Consider the following 20463-nt stretch of genomic DNA (forward strand, 5'->3'; position numbering starts at 1 on the left):
TGCATATTGCCAGGGCGGGGGCAGGGCTGAGACCTGAATCTGCACGTGGGGGCCCCACAACCTTTTAGGCAGGACTGAGACTTGTTTATAGCCTGAGGCAGAGAGGATTTTTCTACCCTGACACCTCAGAGAACTTGTGCCGCCAAGGGAAACAAGGAGCTCAGATTTGGCACAGAGCGTAGGCGGGGCTGTTCCGTGGTCTTCCCTGAGCCCACCTACAGACCGCCTACCCGAGGCAGAGCAGGCAGCTGCACAGAGCAGCGGAGCGACCAGCACCAGGAGAGGGCAGGTGGGCAGCCACCCACCTTCCTGGCAGGAACACAGCACCTGACCACAGTGCTGGGACAGGGTGTGATCTGCCCACCTGCTTCCCCCTAAGCACAGCATCTGACTGTGGCATCAGGAGGGGGAGTGACCTGCCCACCCACTGGATAAGAGTTCAGCTCCTGACCTAGTGTTAGGAGGGGGCACAATCTGCTGGCCAACAGCCACTGAGAGCAGCACAGATGAGGGTGCCAACAGAAGGCCTATGAAACAGCAAGCTGAGTTCATGAAGCAGGGCAAAGACACAAAGACCTCTCGATAAAATCATTAAGGGCACACCATCTCCAGGATAAGTAGGTAACTGCTACTCCTTAAGCCACGGTGCCAGAGAGATATGAGCAATGTGAAGAAGCAGAGAAACCACTCCCAATGAAAAGATCAAGAGAAATCCCCTGAAAGCATGAACAAAGAAATAGACATTGATGGTCTATTAAATCAAGATTTCAAAAAAGAGTGATCAAAGTACTGAAGGAACTAAAAGAAATAGTGTTTAGGTATATAAAATGTATCAAAAATGAAATAGAAACTATAAAGAAGAACTAGGTAGGATTAGTAAACTCATTGGCTGAGATGAGAGCTGACCTAAAGGCTGTGCAAAGCAGACAAGAAAATACAGAAGAATAAATAAGTGACCTAGAAGACAGGACAACAGAAAGCACCCAATCAGAACAGCTGAGAGAAAAACAAATGAAAAACAAAACAATATACGGGACCTATGGGGTAATATAAACTGTGCCAATGTATGCATAATAGGAGTTCCAGAAGGGGAAAAAGAACAAAGTGGATTGAAAAGGTATGGGAAGGACTCATGACTGAAAATTTCCCAAACCTAAAGAAGGAATCATATCCAAGCACAGGAGGCTCAGAGGGTCCCAAGCAGGAAGAACCGAAACAGACCCACACCAAGGCATATCCTAATCAAGATAGCCAGATTCAAGGATAAAGAAATGATCCTAAAGGTAGCAAGAGAAAAACAAAGAGTGAGTTACAAGGGAACCCCCATAAGGTTTTCAGCTGATTTTTCTACACTATTTACAACAGCTAAGGCATGGAAACAGCCTAAAATGTCCATCAACAGATGACTGGATAAAGATGTGGGATATTTATATGATGGGATACTATTCAGCCACAAAAACTGACTACATAACGCCATTTGCAGAGATATGGATGCTCCTAAAGAATGTTATTCATGGTGGAGCAGTACAGAAAGAGAAAGAGAAATACCATGTGAGATCACTCATGTGTGGAATCTTAAATATATGCAAGATCTTGTGGTAACTCACAGCAAAAAAAAAAGTGACAATGAATATATGTATGTTCATGTATAACTGAAAAATTGTGCTCTACACTGGAATTTGTCATAACATTGTAAAATGACTATTACTCAATAAAAAATGTTTAAAAATAAATAAAATAAAATATAACCTTTAAAATACTGTATAATGAGAGGTGTGATGTTCTAGTATCTGTTCTAAGAAGTACGTTAGACACACATAAGAATAGTCAATGGTCAGAAAGATCACATGTTATCAGCTACCACCCCATGCAAATTAATGACATTTAGCAGATATTCATATATGTGTGTAAATATATAAAATAGGTATTAGTCTATATGTAAATCAAATCAAATATTATATTATAATCTAATGTAAAATCATATCAGCAAAAGCACTGTGCTGACATAAGTGTCTTGGTGTAAACAGATTACAATTTTTTATTGAGTTGTCATAATGGGATAATATTGTGAACCAAGTGGAAATTGTAAAAAAAAGTTATCCAAAAAAAAAAAAAAATCCTGACTACATGAAAAGATGCAGTTACTATAAGGCCTTTCCCATTATTTACTATCAGTGTCAGAAAGTCTTGGAATAAGTTAGGAGAATTAAAAACTCTAACAAGACACAAGAATGCACTCTCTGTTAAAGAAAATAAACGAAAAGAAAAAAACAAATGAATAGACAATTAAGGTCCTACAGATAAAAATACCAATTTTTATGGGAAATAGCCTTAAAATAAAAAATAAGGAGATTATATTCTAATTTCACCTTTTGAATTAAGATATACAAAATTTAGCTGAATACCTTCGTATTTTGCACTTATGAAGAAAAAAATGTATTTGCAATGAAAAAGCAGCCATTACCCTGCCTTTTGAGTATTCTAAAGTTTTAGGTCTGAATATATTTCATCTTAAATGATCTTAAGCACTATGCAGTGGTTGGTGTTTTAAAAATACCACTGTGTGTGGAACTTCTAAAAGTGCTTCAAAAAATTTATATTTTTGTAATAATTTAGCAATGGCCTGGATATTATTTTTAAGAAGACAACTCACCATGGAATACTGCAAGATTTTTTCAATGAGTTTATATTCACACATGTTTAAGATTGTCACTGTATTATGAGAAAATGTCAACCGTGGCAGTATTTTGACTTGAAAATGAGATAAGCTGAGAAGCATATTTTAAGTATAAACTAAATGATTGCATTCCTTTAAAGACAAGAAAGTAAAAGCATGATAAACTCTGACTTTGACACACTTAAAATATAAAAATTAACATAATGTAATTTTACACACTTCTCTTTAACTCTCAGTACTTTCTCAGCCCCTTTCCCATTACACCCGCGTCCCCGCTCCTGACCCTTGGTGTACACACCTCCGTTCACACGGAGAAAGCGGGGACCCGGGCGGTGAGGACCCGGGGAGCGGACACCCCCGCGGCCCGGATGGACACGGACACTCACACCCGCATCCCCGCTCCTGACCCGCGGTGTACACACCTACGATCACACGGGGGAAGGGGGGACCCGGGCGGTGAGGACCAGGGGCGCGGACACCCCAGCGGCCCCGATGGACACGGACACTCACCCGCTCCCGGCGGGCGAGGAGAATAGTCGAAGCGGGCCCGCCAGCGCACCCGTCCCCTCCTGCCCTGCTGGCCGGGGCCCCAGCTCGGTCAGGTCCACACACACCCCGGCAGGAAGCGGGCTCAGGCCGTGGGAAACCGGCGTAACTTCAGACAGAGAGCGGGGAGCATCCTCCCGCAGACACGCAGGCAGCGCTGTCCCGGAGCCTCCTTGGCGCCGCCCTCTCAGCCCTGAGGAAAGCAAGCTCCGCCCCCAGGGAAGACGCTGGCTGCTGACGCGGACTGCGCATGCGCACCGCCACCTAAGACACGCTGGCTTCGTTCGCCCCCTGCAGGTCCTCGAGGGCGGTGCAGGATACTCGGAACTCACTGTAGAACACAAGACCCCTCCCAGCCATGATGCTAAATCAATGGAAATCTCAGTGCCCTGGCCTCTTTTTTAATGGCACTGGTGATGCTCTCATCCAGCCATGCCTGCTCTCTTGCCTGGCACATGCCTCAGTCCTTGGAATCCTGCCTGAATCAGATTCTGTTCTGGAGGAAGGACAGGTGCAGAAGAATCTCAAAATTCCAGACTTAGAAGATGACCAGGAACCCAAACTCAACTCTGTCAACTCCCTGGGGTCCCCTGAGGAGTGTGGTTTTCTCAGAACCATCTGCCCTGTGTCAGGAGCAGACCAAGCCTCAGGTAGCTTAGAGAGGCTATCATGCAGCACATGCTTTGGATGGTTCTCAGTTCTGACCTGCATGATCTTGAGACCCTTTTGTAACTCCTAACACTCTGTTTTCTCATACCTATAGTGATGGTTATTGATGACTGAGTTAAACCTCTTACAATGCTGAGGTGCTATTGTTCCTTGGATAACAGAATATTTTGAAGGGATCAACAGTTTATCACTTCCCCCTAATGAAGTATGTTTTTAAAACTAGAAATATTTCAGGGGGCACTCAGGTCCTCCTCTTGCACCAGTTCCTGAGGTGTTGGCAGTTTCTGCTCTGAGCTCCAGATCCTGATCCTGCCGGTGGTCTATGGTGATGCCAGTGTGTACATGCTCTTCCTTTTGCACCGGTGTGGAAAGGAGACAGCCCTTCCCCTACATGAGGCTGCAACACGCTGACACTCAAAGCAGGCACAATGAAGAACCAGCTAGAGTCCCCGGTACCAGCTGTCCCAGGTAGAAACGTCACCTTCACCACAGTGTTCCTGTGCTCCTATCAGGCCTTCACTACTCCCAGCAGGCCATGCATGAGCAGTGTGACAGTGTGACACCTGCACAGCATGGTGGTGATGATCCCACCTTATCTGTTTCTTTTTGGAATGTCCCCACACCTCTCTGAGCTTCACTTTGCTCTTCTCACAGGCAGAGTTGTACAGGCATGAACCTCACAGGGTTATGGTAGGTAGTCACGGTAGCTGCTCACCCAGTGGCAGGCTCTGCCGAGAGGGCTGCTGGGAGTGCTGTGTGTCTTCACACTTGTCCTTCACTCTCCCCAGTGAAAACACTCTTGGCCTTATCCTTCCCTGGTCTGCGGCCTTTCTGTGCTTGCAAAAGAACATGGAAACTATCTGCAAAGAAGTTTTGAGGTTCTGTCCATCTGGTCCAGGAAATGCTGACTCTCCGAGATGTGCTGTTGGGTGGGCTCTCATGGGAGGGGCTTGGGCAGGACTTCCCTTTGCAATAAGCTGCCCCACCCAGCCCTTTCCATGATCCAGACTCCTGGGACCAGGGTGCAAATCCCCAGCTCCGCACTTGTCAACCATGTGACCTGGGCAACTTTCTCAAACCCAAGCTTTGTCCACCCACGGTTAGCAGAGATGGGGGATAACAGGATGTCCCGCACAGAGTGTCTGTGCAGATTAAGTGAGGTAGAACAGACAGAACAGTGGTGGGGCCTGGCCCATTGGTTGACAGAAGGGAGCTCACCATGTGCAGCAAGTTCCACGGGTCACCCAGCAAAGTGCCCAGAGGCTTAGCCACTCCATCGCTATCATGCATCTGAAGTCCACTTAACCACATGGGAGAGAAACAAACACATATTCTGAGTGTAGCTACCACAGGGAAAATTGCATCTGAGCGGGGAGTAATACCAGAGGGTGATCAGGATGGAAGAAGATGCCCCCTGGGTTTGAGCAGACTGGAGCTGCCCTCCAGAGCCTGGGGTTAGTGAGGATGGGCTTGTAGAAATGCCCCTCTCCTTTACCCATCAATGCTGGGTCCTGCGGGTACTGAGTCCCACAACCGGTGTGCTGCTTGGGTCCTCAGCACAGAGAAAAACCCAGGGGTTCCCACAAGGCTTCGGCCACATCCTCTGCTTCCTGAACTCCCACTCTGGTGACCCCACCTGGGATGCAGAGATGAGGTGAGGCAGGGACCTGTGCTGTCAACATCACTGCTCTACCCTGGGAATCTGGCACACAGTAGGTGCTTGGTAAGACATTGTTGAATGAACAGCAATACTGGGCCAAGTTTGTGTGGGTGTCTGTGCCCCCAGATCAGGGACCCCTCAGGGCCCACCTCACAAGTGACATGAAAATAATAATCCCACCAGGAGCAATAACAGTTCCTCAGAATAAATGGGCTTTTCCAAGCACTCTCCACCTGTTGCAAAGGCCTCCAAGCAGGGAAGTGGGCTGTCAGGGGCAGCACTGCACTCTCCACTGTAACAAGGAGAAAGCCAAGGGCCACAGAGAGGAGTGCCTTTCCAGTGTCACTGCTCACTTTCCCACCTTTTGGGAGACCAGGAGGCTTTTCTACTACATTCTGGCTCTGAAGCCCCAATACTGTGTGGACATGCCTCCCTCCCCGGAGCAAGGAACCACTAAGTGACCTGTCACTTGTCACCAAGCAGACAGGCTCATTCCAGCTCATTGTGCCACCAGCAGGTTGTGCTAGAAGCAGAATCCTCTGGGAGACATCACACTCTCCCCAGCTGGAAACAGGTGAACAGCTCACAGGTTTCCTGAAGAGGATGGTCACATGGCCTTGATCTGGCCGATCAGCATTTTCCATCCTCCCTGGCCACTGTGATTGGCTCAAGGCTGGGCACCAGCCCAATCAGGCTCCACGGAGGTCAGGCCTAGTTGCTGGAATCCTGGGAGCAGAGAAGTTCTATTTCAGTTGGGAGTTGAGGGGTGGTGATGTCAGCATGTGGCAGTTGGTGACTATCTTGCTTTATAAAGGCAGAGCCATGTGAAGATGACACCAGTGGCAGAGCCCAGAGGTGGGGAAGGATGACTTTTGTTGATGTCACTGAGCACCAGGTACAGACCTGCCTGAAGCTATCTCCCTGTGGACGTCTCAGTTAGGTAAGTCATTCTCTCCTGCCCTGTTTGCTTCTTAAAGCCACTTTGGTTTTCTGTCACTGGTTTTAAGAAAAAGTTTGACTATTCCTTCAAGCTGGCTAAATGGAGACCCTGGAACTGCAACAGTGAGGTGACAGGCAACAATGTGGCAAATAGACTCCAGAGGCCTCTGTTCAAACAGGGGATTGTAAATGACAAGGGAGAGTACACATGGCCTCAGTGAACAGATTTGCTACTGGTAGCTCCCAGTTCCTGGATATTAGAGTGCATGCACTCAGCCAAGTCTCAGCTCTGCTGTCACACCTGCTAACCCACAACTCTCCTCTCCCACCTGCCAGGCCTAGGGGGGGCTGGACACCCCCGGGCACCTGAAACAGCCCAGGGCTTTGTGTAGTAATTTACACAGGCTGCCCCCAGTTCTGAGGGTGAGGGTGACTGGATTCCAGTTTACAGAGAAAACAGACTAGACGTTCTCACTGGTGAGATGTGGGGGTGGGACCCCAATCTACCATCTGACCTATGACTTCGGAGTGGACAGCCTCCCCACCCTCAGCCAGGATGCTTGCTAAGCCTCGGGGCTCAGGAGTCCTGTTCCCTCCATCACCCCTCCTGGAGGTGAGAGTGGGGGGCTCTTCTCTATACAACATTCACCCCTGCAGGGGCACACGTGTGACCTCACAGTCTGTCATCCCTTCCTTATGACCTGGACCTCCTTGATGTGTGAGCACTGCAGATCATGGGTGCACACGTGGGCAGGTGCACCATGACTGAGAGGACAGCACTCCAATTTAAGCCCCCTCCATGCTCAGATGATTACATCCTGGAATTGAGGGGTTCCCAGGGGTCAGGTGGCCAATTCTGGCCTTAGGGGCAAATTCTTATCACCCAGGGGGCTAATTTTTAAATTAAATTACACATTTACAATTCAATAGTCAAGCCCCTTTCTAGGCAGCCTTGTAGCCTCTCAGCTTTTACCCCTCGCTGTGACCATGTTCTAAGCTTCAACTTGAGTGCCATTATGGACATGAACATGTCCCTGTCATGTGTCACCTTCACAGTAAGCGGCCACCCCAAACTCCCCTCCCTTCCCCTTGTCGGTATCTCCACACAGGGAGTAGGGTCCTTTTGATGCAGTTGTGCAAATGTGCGAGCTAAGGGTTTAGAATGTCCAGGCTAGGAGGGGTCTTCTCCACATGGCAGGGCAGGTGGGCTGGCAGGGGGTGATGGTTCACTTGTAAAACCTCAGCTGGTTTCAGGCAGTGACCACAGACTGGCAGCCAAGGGCTCAGCTGGTGCAGAGTAAGCGGATTAAATGTGTTCACCCAGACGCCTTGGGAGTGGCAGCCCTGAAGTACGACTACAAGTGAGGAAGGTGGAGGATCCCCAGTGCCTGGACCTCCAACTTCTAAAAATCAGGACTGAGATGTGGCTTTGAAATCAGAACACTGGAATTCAAAGCTTCCCCCACCACTTTGTCAATAATTCAGAGCAAATCAGCCTCAGTTTTCTCACGTGTAAAATGAGAACTTTGAAGCCTCTCCCTCTGAGGGTGTGGAGGGAAGTAAATGCGGTGACAGCAGAGCACAGGAGCTGTCTTGGCTGAGCCTGCATACAGGCAGGCCTTTGTTGCTGCCATGACCACTGTCTTCCAGGGCAGGGTCTGCACTCGTTCCCTGTGAAGGTCCAGACAGTAAACATTCTAGGCTTTGAGGGACCTACAGTCTCTGTCACAACTACCACCCTCTGCTGTTGGAGGGCAAAGGCAGCTCCTGCAGTAGGTAGTCCAGGCTCGCACCCCCGCTTCCTGACATAAGTATTCCTGAGATACAATTTTCACATAACTTTGTTGGCTTTAGGTGTGCAGCATAATGACTTGTTACATGTGCATATTGTGAAATGATCAGTTCATTAACTTTACTTGACGTCTGTCATCACCCATAGTGACACACTATTTTCCTTGTGATGAGAAATTTTAAGAAGTACTCTCTTAACTAACAAATGCACAACGCAGTGCTGTTAACTACAGTCACCTTGCAGTACATTATGTCCCCAGGACTTGTTTATCTTCTAACTGGAAGTTTGTACATTTTGATTATCTTCCCGAATTTCAATCACCCCCTGACTCACCTCTGGCAACCACCAACCTGATCTCTGTTTCTATGTGTTTCGGTTTATTTTGTAGATTCCACATATAAATGAGATCATAGGTATTTGTCTTTCTGTCTTATTTATTTCACTTAGCATAATACCCTGAAGGTCCACCCAAGTTGTCACAAATGGCAGTATTTCACTTTTTTAATGTCTGAATAAGATTCCATTTTATATACATATATATGCATCACGTTTTCTGTACCCATTCATCTGCTGATGGACACTTAGGTTGTTTACATATCTTGGTTATTGTAAATAATGATACAGTGAACATGAGGGTGCAGTTGTCTCATTGACATAGTGATTTCATTTCCTTTGGATATATTTCCTGCAGTGGACTTGCTGGATCATATGGAAGTTCTAATTTTAAATTTTGGGGGAGCCTTCTTACTCTTTTCCCGAGTGATAGCACCAATTTACATTCCCACCAACATTGCACAAGTTTCCCTTTACTTCACACCACCACCATCACTTGTTATCTCTTGTATTTTGATGACACCCACCCTGACAGGTGAGAGGGGGTATCTCATTGTGGTTTTGATTTGCATTTCCCTGATGGTGAGTGATGTTGAGCACCTTTTCATGTACCTGATAGACATCTGTGTGCCTTCTTTGGAAAAATGTCTATTCAGTTCCTCTGCCCACTTTTTAAATCAGATTGCTTGTTTTTTGCTGTTGAATTGTAAGAGTTTTTTATATGTTTTGGGTGTTAACCCCTTATCAGATATATAGTCTGAAAGTACTTTCTCCCCTTCTGTCTGTTATCCTACCCTCTGCTTTCTGGATGACAGGGGTCCAGGCACTTGGGAATCTCTGCTTCTCACGTGTTTCCAATGGTGGGTGGGTGAGGGCTGTGTTCTGATAAAAGTGTGCACAACCGTGGGTCACTACCCCTTAGTTTAGAAGGTGGGCTCTGAAGAGTGCAGTGTGGGCAGGGATGTTTCCCTGAAGTCATCATTTGGATGGTCATGTGCTCTGGAACTCACATCATCTAGCCCGGGTGTGATGGGGCAATTTGCAAAGGGAGGACCTTGTAGCTAAGACACTGACCAGGTGATCTTGTGTCTTGTTGGAAGGACCTGGAAACAAAGTTGTGTGGAACAGGGACTCCTCCAGGTCACAAGGCTCAGTTCAGACTTCTGGGATGCAGAGACCTGCTCAGAGCCACTGTCACTGAGGAGGGAAGGGCCTCAGGCAGGAGGGAGGAGTTGCTGGATTTCACTTGCCCTGTTTGTCAAGTTTCAGCTCTGGTGATGTGTGGAACATGGGCTTAGCTTTGGGAATGTAAGAGGAGAGGTTCCTGGGGAAGGGCTGGCTTTTTCCTCTGATTGAGGTCCTACTGTGTGCCAATCACAGCAGTCCTCTGAGTCAGGGCTGGAAAGCCAGGCACAGAGAGGTCAGGGAGTTTCCAAGTCACACAACATTAGGGGCATCATTAGGGTCTGATGCAGACCTGACGCCCAGCCCACATTCTCTCTCCTTTCTCAGGACCATCATGATCCCACATGTCAGAATCACCCAGAGAGGCCCAGGTATGGGCACTGGGACCTTTCCTGCCTAACATGCCAGGAGCCTTAAGAGGGACGACAAGACACTTCCTGAGTCCATGATGCCCAGAGGCTGCTCTTAGCAAGAGGCTCAGCACACACTCCTGGATGAATCCTAGCTCTGTCCTGAGTCACTCTGTCCTCCCTGCCTCAGTTCTTCTGCCCACATGGGGCTGCAAACAGCAGCCACTTCACAAGGGTCTATGGAACCTCCAGGATCCTGGAAGCAGCGCCCTCACACAGGGAGCACGGTCTCCTTAACTTTTCCTCACCTCTTTGCTGGATGTAGAGTCCCAGAGGGGCACTGGCTTGTCCCAATTCTCACCCCAGATCAGGGTCCAGCAGGGGGTGGTGTCCAGGCTGGACTCTGTCCTCTGCCCCTTTTGGGGACCCTCATTCATTGCACCTTGGCTGCCTGGACACTGTCTTCCAGGGGCCACTCTGTGCCTCCCACACCTACCTAGCATCCACCCACCCTGGGTTACTCCAGCGCCCTCTGGCCCTTGGCCACACACCTACTCCGTGTTGAGTGGAAATGAGGTGACCGACATGCTGGGCCTCCTGGACAGTCTGGAGGAGCCCGATATCCCCAACCTGCCCACCACACCAGGTGCCCAAGATGCGGAGAGGGTGTGCCTCCATTCATACTCTGATTTGCTCAGATTCTCAGCACCTACTTTGCTGGGTGGATATGGGGGCAGAGGTATGATGTAAAAGCAGGAGACATGGACAGCAGACCATGAGAAGGGGGCTAGCCCAGGCTGGTCTCATAACCCCCTTAGATTTGACTTTATCATCTTTAAAGTGGGACAGACTCTTGTGAGGTGAGCAGGATCCTGACCCATAGCCAGGCACTGTCCTACACACCTTAGAGAAGCTTACTGACTCCTCATGAAAATCTGTGGGGCAGGGACAGGCATTATCACCCATTTCTGCAGAAGTAACTGAGGCGCAGAGAGAACAGCTGAGGTGACCACCCCAGATTACAGAGCCCAGGTCATCTGGTTCCAGTGTCCAGGCTCATGGTAAGTGCCCATTCTGGGTTTTCCTCCTCCCTTCATCCTCCACTGGGACCCATGGCCGCAGCCTCATCTCAGTGTGATTGTTCATGGGGAGCAGGGTGGTTGCACTGAGGGCCCGTTTCTCTGAGGACTGCTTTCCCAGAAGGCTCAAGGGGTTGACTGTATTCACTACTGGACACCCAGGCCTGGGCCCAGGCCAGCCACACTGCAAAGCCTGAATCAGTGATTGTTGAGTGAATACCTGAACCTCTGCGTGTATCTGCATGTTGCCCCCATTTCCTCATCTCCACAGCTGGCTACCCGGCCAAAACGTTGTGTAATCAGGCCTGGGCCAGGGACAGTCAAGGGGACCAGAGCTGCTCAGCTGGGGACAGGAAGCCTCAGGGGCCCTGTGGCTGTCCCAAGCACCTCCTGGGGCAATTCACAGGGAAACCCAGACAGCTTCCAGGAACAGCAATCAGGTCCCAATCCCAGGGGTATAGGGTAGGTCTTGAGGGGTGTTCCTGAGACTGACTTTGTGTATGAAGGGGGCCTGGGGGTCAGGCTGCTTTCAACGTCCATTCCAGGCCCACACCCCTGCTGGCAGCATGGAGCTAGTCATAAAGGACACAGGTCGTGGGGCCAAGGCTATAGCAGGGCTCTGCTCCCTCTCTGTGGCTCAGTGTCCTCATCTGTAACAGAGAACTAGTAACAGGGCCATGGGAGGGCTCACTGAGACCCTCCTCTGTGGCTTTGGTTGGACACTGCCCTCTCTCTGCTCAGTGCCCTTCTCTGTAATAGAGAACTAGTAACATTTTTCTTAGCCCGTTTTGGCCCCATTTTTCTGAGTCTCTTTCTACATTGGGCCCAGGGCTTTCACAGAGATCACAGACTTGGGATGTAATCAGAGTGTGGTCACAGCCCTAGTGGTCTCAATTGAGGCCAGAGGAGCTTCAGGGGGGGTGGGAATCCAGAACTGCTTCATGGAGGAGGTAAGATCTGAGCTGTGTCCCCAAGGATGAGCTGTCATCTAGCTGAGGCCTGGCATTGAGCAGGACCCATGTACATGGTTAATGAGGGTGTGAATGAATGGATGGGCACCCCTCTAACAGAGAGTGAGGGGGGAGTCCCCTAGGCCAAAGCAGGAAACACAGGGCACCCTGGGGGAGCAGAGGGCGGGGCTGCAGTGTGATGCCTGCCTCACCCTTTATGGGTGTCTTGCCACCACTTTAGCGTGTGTTCTGGTGGATTTAGAGCCCTTTCCTCTCCTCTGCTAAAGTATCCTGCTCTTCATTCCCAGCAACATCCGCCTGTGTCACCTCAGTGTCCCCAAGTGGACCTGGACCTGTCTTGTGGGAGATTGTGAAGAGGGATTTGGTGTGCATCCCAAGAATGAAGTGGGAGGGAGAGGATAATAGGGACCTCCATAGGGGATCATGGGCTGGGAGACATCGGAGGGGTGGGGAAGGCAGAGCCTCAGAGCTGTAGGATCCTGCTAGTGGTGGCTCCTTCACGAGGGGCTTCACAGGAAGGAAGCAAACATGGGGTAAAGGCAGAGCTCAGTTTGGGGCTTGCTGACATGGAACAGCTCATCACAGAGATGTCCAGAGGAGCTGGATGTAGGGAACGAAGATGCCACTGATGTCAGGGTCAAAGCCTGAGACCCAGATGTGGTGGGGCGGTGGTGCAGGGGAAGGGGCTTGAGGATATCAAGATGTTCATTCATTGGGGTCCTCAGGGTGGGGACCTTCATGTTCATTTCATAGCCACCTGGTGCCTGACAGAGTTAGGCTTAGGGAGGTCACTGAGTAGACACGTGCCGATAACCTAGATTCTCCTCTTTCCACATAAAGTCCCTGGTGTGAAGCCAGCAGGCACTCTTCAGAGTCATACACCCTCACCCATGGGCTCTCTGTGTGCCTAGAGCCCAGTGGCCCCTTACCTCCCACTCCCCACTGCAGGACCCTTTGCACACCTGCATTTCCACAAGCTATAAAACATCTTCTCTTGCTGTGTGTTTACCCTATGAAACCTCATTGCCCCAGGAAGAGAGAACTCACATCCTTCCCTTATTAAATTGGTAAAGCCTTTTGTTCAGAGAAGCCCCTGACAGATCTCACAACCAACAAGGTACCTGTGCATGAACTGATCATGCAGCCCCCTCCTCCTTGTGTGCACAGCACCCCCCCAATAACAGACCCCACACACTCAACATTGGCTCTCGTGTAGGCACCTCTTGCCTGTGTGGCCTGATGTTGCCTATAGCAGTGTCCCTATTGAACTTTCCTAAACCCTTCTCAGACGCTGGTAATTCTTTACCAACCCAAGTAATTAGCCTGCCATTGTGCCCACAACACCTGAAACAGAGTTGACTAAATTATGCAGACTGATGATGCAGGTTAATTTGCTATAAAGGTGAAATCAAGGTTTACAAATGAAAGCAACATACATACTCAAGGCAGGACTAAGAACTCACACGGATAACTAAGACCCTCCACATACATCCCACTTTGCCCTTAGGGCCTTTGGGATGGCTGCTCTTTCAGCCAGGCTCTCTCTCCCCCTGCTTCTTAAACACCTCCAGGAATCTGCTCAAATGTCCTCCCTGACCTTATTTTTCTCCATGGAACATATCACCTCCGGACATTGTATATATTTTACTTAATTTTCTCTGTGTCCCCCACCAGGCTGTCTGCTGCATGTGGATGGAGACCTGACTGCTTCACTACCTGCTGTGCCCGGTATCTGGAACCCACCCAACACAGTAGGACCTCAGAGATTGTGTGACGGGTGTGTGATCACTAGGCCACAGACAAAAGCCTTCCCAGCAGTCATGGTAAGAGTCATTCATACTCTACTTACTGAGCCCTACTGTGTGCTGGTTACTGACCTGGGTGGGAGGCATGCAGTGGATTAGACACAGTGAGCACACACAGCATGTTAGGAGGGACCTGTGCTCTGGAGACCACATAAGGCTGGGAGAAGTCAGGAGTGCAGGAGTGGAGGAGAAGAGGGCCAGGTGGAGACAGTGGTGCCAGAGGAGACAGAGAGGTGGGGCCCAGGTCGTGTAGGGCTTTATGGCTCCTGTGAGGGCTTTTCCTCAGGGCAGCGGAACCATGGCTGGGTACGGAGCAGGGGCCCGTGTCCTGAATGCTATGCAGGAAATGGAGCAGGTGTCTGCTGGGGAGATGTGCTTGGAGGAGGCTGTCCCTGTAGACTGTGCAGGCAGAGAAGGCTCCTCTGAGGAGGTGACATCTGAGCTGAGCCCTTGTATGGACCGTGTTTCCACCTTCTGTAGACTGGATGCTTTCATCTGCCCTGCAGCCCTGTGCAGGACACACCCTGTTCTCAGTCACCTGGACTTGGCCTCCTGCCTCCCTTGTGGGCCCTCCCACCCCAGAAGGAGTCCTTCTAGATCTAACTCACTACCTCCTCCACTGGACTTGGACTCACACTGAGCCACTGTCCACCTGCCCAACTCACCCAGAGTCAAGTCCAGAAACTTGGGGGAGCCCCTCCACCACAGAGCCCATGAACTTACTCAAATGGCCAGTCCTCAGCCTGCTCACATGCCTCACACTCCCCTCCTGCAGAAACCCTGTGACAGATCATGTCCACAGCACCCTGCTCCTCCGATCCTGACCCCAGGCTTTCCCATGGGGTGTGACCCCGCATGGGTTGCAGTCCCCTCCTCCAGTCTGGTGAGTAGAAACTACCTTTTCTTTTTTCTTTTGTTAATATATTTATTTTTTTAATTTTTATTTTATTGAGTTATAGTCAGTTTGCATTGTTGTGTCAATTTCCAGCATAGAACATAATTTTGTCAATTGTGTTTACTCTTTCAAGAAACCATCTCTTGGCTTGATTTTTTCAAATGTTTCTTATATCTCTATTTTATTTATTTCCTCCCTGATCTTTATTATTTCCTTCCTTCTGCTTACTTTTGTTATTTTTGCTCTTCTTTTTCTAATTCTTTTAGGTGGTAAGTTTGATTGTTTATTGCAGTTGTTCCTCGTTTTTGAGGTAGACCTGATTCTCTCGCTATAAACTTCCCTCTAAGCACTGCCTTTTCTGGATCCCATAGGTTCTGTATGGTTGTGTTTTCATCATCATTTGTCTGAATGTGTTTTTTATTTCTTCTTTGATTTCATCATCCACCCATTTTTTTTTAAAGTAGTATGTTGTTTAACCTCCATACTGTCATTTATTTCTCCTTTATTTTTCTGTAGTTCATTTCTAGTTTCATGGTATTGTGGTCAGAAAAAGTTGCTTCAAATATTTTCTATCTTCTTCAAATTGTTAATACTTCTTTTGTGACAAAGTATATGATCTATCCTAGAAAATGTGGTATGTGCACTTGAGAAGAATGTATGTTCTATTTTAGGGAAATATAATGTTCTGAAAATATTACCCAAGACAAATTGTTCTATTGTATCATTTAATTTCTATGTTGTCTTATTAATTTTATGTATGGAATATCTGTCCAGTGATGTTAATGGATTGTTAAAGTCTTCTACTGTGATTGTGTTCCGATCAAATTTTCCCTTTTTATCTGTTAGTATTTTCTTGTTATCTGTTATGTATTTAGGTGCTCCTATGTTGTGTTCATATATGTTAATGAGTGAAATATCTTCATCTATGACTCCTGTAATCATTATAAAATATCCTTCTTAATCTTTCTTTATAATCTTTGTTTTAAAGTCTATTTTATTTGAAATCACTGTTGATATTCCTGCTTTCTGGTCATTTCCATTTGTGTGGAATATCTTTTTCAATCCTCTCACTTTCAATCTATGTGTGTCCTTCTCCCTAACGTGGGTTTCTTCTATACAGCGTATTGTAGATACTTGCTTTATTATCCACTCTGCACTCTATGTCCTTTGATTAAAGCATTTAGTCCACTGACATTTATATTAATTATTGATAGAAATGTGTTTATTACACTTTGAACTTTGTTTTGCAGTTCATTTTGTATTTCCTCTTTGTTCCTTACTTTTTCTTTTTGTGGTTTGATAATTTTCCTTTTTATTATCTTGGTGTCTTTTTAGTTTTGTGACTCTTTTGTAACTTTTTGGCTTGTGGTTAACCTACTTTGTACATATATTAACCCATTACTATATCTGTTTGTTTTAAACAGATAGTAATATAAGCTCAAACCCATCCTACCAAGAACAAAAAAGAGAGAGAGACAGAGAGAAAGAGAGAGAGAGAGAAACCTGTATATTTTCTTGCTCGCCTCTCCCACCCTTAATGATTTAGATGCCCTCTTTTATGATTTCATGTTTATTCTGTTGTAATTCATTGTAGCAATCACCTTTCCAATTATGGTTTTCTCCTTTTTGCAGCATCCTGCTTCTTTTCTATTTAGAGTAGGTCTTTCAATATTTCCTTTAGCATAGGTTTAGTGTTGCTAACTTCTTTTAGTTTTTGCTTGTCTGTGAAGTTCTTTATCTCTCCTTCTATTCTAAAGGATACCCTTGCTGGATAAAGTATCCTAGGCTGCATCATTTTTTCATTCAGGACTTTGAATATACCTTGCTTCTCCCTTCTGGCCTTTACTGTTTTTGTAGAGAAATCAGCTGAAAGTCTTATGGGGGTTCCCTTGTATCTCATTCTTTGTTTTTCTCTTGCTGCCTTTAGAATCATTTCCCATTCTCAACCCTGGTCATCCTGATTGTAATATGTCTTGGTGTGGGTCTGTTTGGGTCCTCCTTGTTTGGGACACTCTGTGTTTCCTGTACTTGGATATCTGATTCCTTCTTTAGGTTTGGGAAGTTTTCAGTCATGATTCCTTCAAATATCTTTTCAATCTCCTTTGTTCTTTCTTCTCCTTCTGAGACCCCCATTATGAGTAGGTTGGCATGCTTTATGTTATTCCATAGGTCCCTTATATTGCTTTCATTGGTTTTTATTTGTTGTCTCTCAGCTGTTTTGTTGTCCTGTCTTCTAAGTCACATATTCATTCCTCTCAATTATCCAGCCTACATTTTACATCCTTTACCTCAACTCTCATCTCAGCAAATGAGTTTTCCAATTTTCACTGGCTCCTCTTTAGAGTTTCAATTTCGTTATTTGACATATTCTCTGTCTCTATACACAATCTCTTAGTTTCTTCAGTACTTTGATCACTCCTTTTTTGAAATCATCTAGTAGACTATCAATGTCTATTTCATTGATTGTTCTTTCAGGGGGTTTATCTTGTTCTTTTAATTGAGACAGGTTGCTCTGCTTTTTTATCTTGCTTATGTCTCTCTGGCACTATGGCTTATGGAGTATCAATTATCTACTGTGGTCTTTTAAGAGTTTACTTATTTATATAAAATGGATGCAGAAATAAAACTAAGCACAAAGAAATTAGTTTTAAAAGCAGTATAATCAATAACAGAAGAACATATTGAAACAAGATAACAATTGAGTTGGGATGAATTTTTAAAATATTAAAGGAAGAAAAAATATTTGACAACAGAGTATAATCACAACAGAAGAAAAAAACAAGGATAAAAATGAAATTAGACAAATTGAAAGATAATAATAAAAGTATTTTAAAAGAAAATTTTAAAAGGGATTAAAAATAGAAATATAAAAATTATTTAAGAAGTAACATTTAAAAAGTAAAAGAAAATGGAACAGAAAAAGAAAAAGTATGTTCCCGTGGAGATTGTGTGCCCTTAGTAATTTTATCAAGAGGTCCTTCTTAAATATGTGTGGTTACCAAGTCTTACTTCTGTGCCTTTTGTCTGTTATCCCTTTGGTTAATGATGTGGCCATTAACCTGTTAACCAGAGCCTACCCTGGCTATTGAATGGGGACTCCTCTTTGTTTTGTGGTTGTCACAGCTCCTGCCCTTGCCTTGCTTCATGAACTCAGCTCGTTGTTTCCAGAGACCCTCTGGTCACACCCTTGGTCTGTGCTGCTCCCAGTGCCTGTAGGTAGACATGTCACATCTCCTCCCAGTGCTGCATCTTGGTGCTGCACTCCTGCATGGTAGGTGGGCAGGTTGTGCCCCTTCCCAATGCCGTGTCCAGGTGCAGCAGTCCGCCACAATAGTTGGGTTGGTTGCTCCCATATTCAGTGCAACTCCCCACTCCACATCTGTTCCACACTCTGTGGGTGGGCTTGAGGCAAATGGCCACACCAGCCCTAGTCCCTGCTCTTTGCCAGAACTTTGCTCCTTGTTCATTTGTCTTAGAGGTGTGAGTTCGTAGAGGCACCAGGACAGAAACTTCCTATATGTCTGGGGATGTAAACAAGTCTCAGTCTCACCTATGAGGTTGCAGAACTGCCAGGTACATATTCAGGTTTCAACCCCATGTCTGCCTGGGTGGGTATGATGGCTGTGGCTGAGCCTCATCTCTCTTATTCTGAGAAATCACCAGTTATGTTGCCATGAGTCAGCAGAAACAAAGGATGAAACACCCCTTCCCCCAGGCAAGCCAGCAATATTGCTTTGCTTTATTTTTTTTCTTATTTTATGGGAGGCCCAGGCTGTTCTGACCTGTATACAATCCAAGCAGATGTCCACAGCACACTGCAGTCCCCCAGGGTTACCTATGTACAGTCATCCAGAGTCTGCCTGGATCCAGCAGCCTGTCCCTTCCCATCCCTGATTCACTTCTAGGTTTGGGGGTTGTTGTCACACTTTGTGCCCATTTAACTTAATTCTGTCAGTCAAGGGTGGTTCTGTACACATCTGGGCCTCAGAGGTTCCCTGTCCATCCTGCTGACCTCTCCATTGGAAAGAGGGAGACCCAGTCAACCAGCACTATCCCTCCTTTGCTGCTCCCTCTTCAAAGGACCAACCCCAAGCCATTTTGCATTTTCTTCCTTCTTTTTTCCTTTTCTCCTACCAGATTGGTGGCACATTTTGTCTTTTGAAGATGGCAATGTTTTATCAAAGTTCAGCAGATGTCCTGAGTGGATGGGTGTGTCTGTGAATGTCAGTCTTGGTGAATTTATTGGAGAGGATAAGATACAAGCATCCTTCTACTCCACTATCTTGGCCTTTCTGCAAGAATATACACTCTTAATAATTTTGTCATAAGGTTATTTTTAACTATGGGTGGTTGCCAAGTCTTCCTTCCACGCCTTTTGCCTGTTATCCCCTTTGTTGGTGGTGTGGCTGGTGTTCTGGTGGCCTGAATCTGCCCTGGCTATTGAGCAGGAGCTCCTTTTTTTCCTGTGGTTGTCACACTCCTGCCCATATCCTGCTGTGAAAACTCCACTTGCTGGTTCCAGAGGCCGTCTAGTCGTGCCCCTGGTCTGTGTCCCAGCATCTGTAAATGGGTGGTCTGCACCCCCCACCAGATGCCTGGTCCCAGGACCACACTTGTGCAAGGTAGTTGGCAGGTAGCTCCCCTGCCGCATTAGGTCCATGCTTTGTAGGTGGACTCAGAGGAAACAGCTGCACTAGCCCTCACCCCTGCTCTGTTCCAGAACACTGCTTCTTGTGCATTTGTCTTAGAAGAGCCAACTCAGAGAGGCATCGGTGTGTAATGGTCCCTTCTTCTTGGGACTGTAAACAAATCTCATTCCCACCTATGAGGTTGTGGAGCCCCTAGGTAGGGATTTGGGTTTTGACCCCTCCTCTATCTGGGAACCATGCACCAGAAAATATAGTGGCTATGGCTGAGCCTTGACTCTCTTCTCCCAAGAAGTCTCCAATAATGGCACTGTGGGTCTGCGGACACAAAGGCTATGGCTACCCTTCCCCCCAGGGCACACCAGCAGTGTTTTCTGCCTTTTTTTTTTATTTTATGGGGGACCCAGGCTGTTCTGTATACTCTCCCAGCCATGACACACAGAACATTGCAGTCCCCCAAGGTTTCCTCTGTAGAGTCAGCCCGAGTCCTCTGCTCAACTCAGGCAGGCTGTCCCATCCCACACCTGCTGGTTCGCATCTAGGGCTGGGGATCGTTGGGACCCTTTGTGCCCCATTAACTTAGTTCTGTCAGTCAAAGTCTATTCTATACAGATCTGAGCCTCTGAGGTTCCATCTCCATCCTGCTGAACTGGCCATTGGAGTTGGAGAGACCCAGTGTATTAATGCTATTCCTCCTTTGCAGCTCCCTCCCCATTGGAATGGTCCAGAACTATTTTTCTTTTTCTCCTTTTCTCCTGTTCTCCCACCAGATTTGTGGAAAATTTTATCTTTTGAAGAAGCCAATATTCTGTCAAAGTTCAGCAGGTGTTCTGGGTGGTGGGTGTGTCTGTTGATGTCACTCTTGGTGAATTTGTGGGAGAGGGTGAGCTCTGAGCATCTTTTTTACTCCACCATC

General features: G+C 47.0%; 1 protein-coding gene across 1 annotated transcript in view; it reads left to right on the top strand.

Moving 5' to 3' along the window:
- Positions 1-20463, top strand: part of LOC140692806 (uncharacterized) — a 93093-nt gene that overhangs the window by 18497 nt on the left and 54133 nt on the right. The window contains exons 13-18 of the mRNA XM_072957083.1: positions 4116-4360; positions 6367-6492; positions 10129-10172; positions 11126-11212; positions 13876-14024; positions 14782-14889. The gene's annotated coding sequence lies outside the window, so the exon portion shown is untranslated. The remainder of the gene's footprint in view (positions 1-4115; positions 4361-6366; positions 6493-10128; positions 10173-11125; positions 11213-13875; positions 14025-14781; positions 14890-20463) is intronic.

The sequence above is a fragment of the Vicugna pacos genome, unplaced genomic scaffold (genome assembly GCF_048564905.1).
Source record: "Vicugna pacos unplaced genomic scaffold, VicPac4 scaffold_17, whole genome shotgun sequence".
Classification (NCBI taxonomy): domain Eukaryota; kingdom Metazoa; phylum Chordata; class Mammalia; order Artiodactyla; family Camelidae; genus Vicugna; species Vicugna pacos.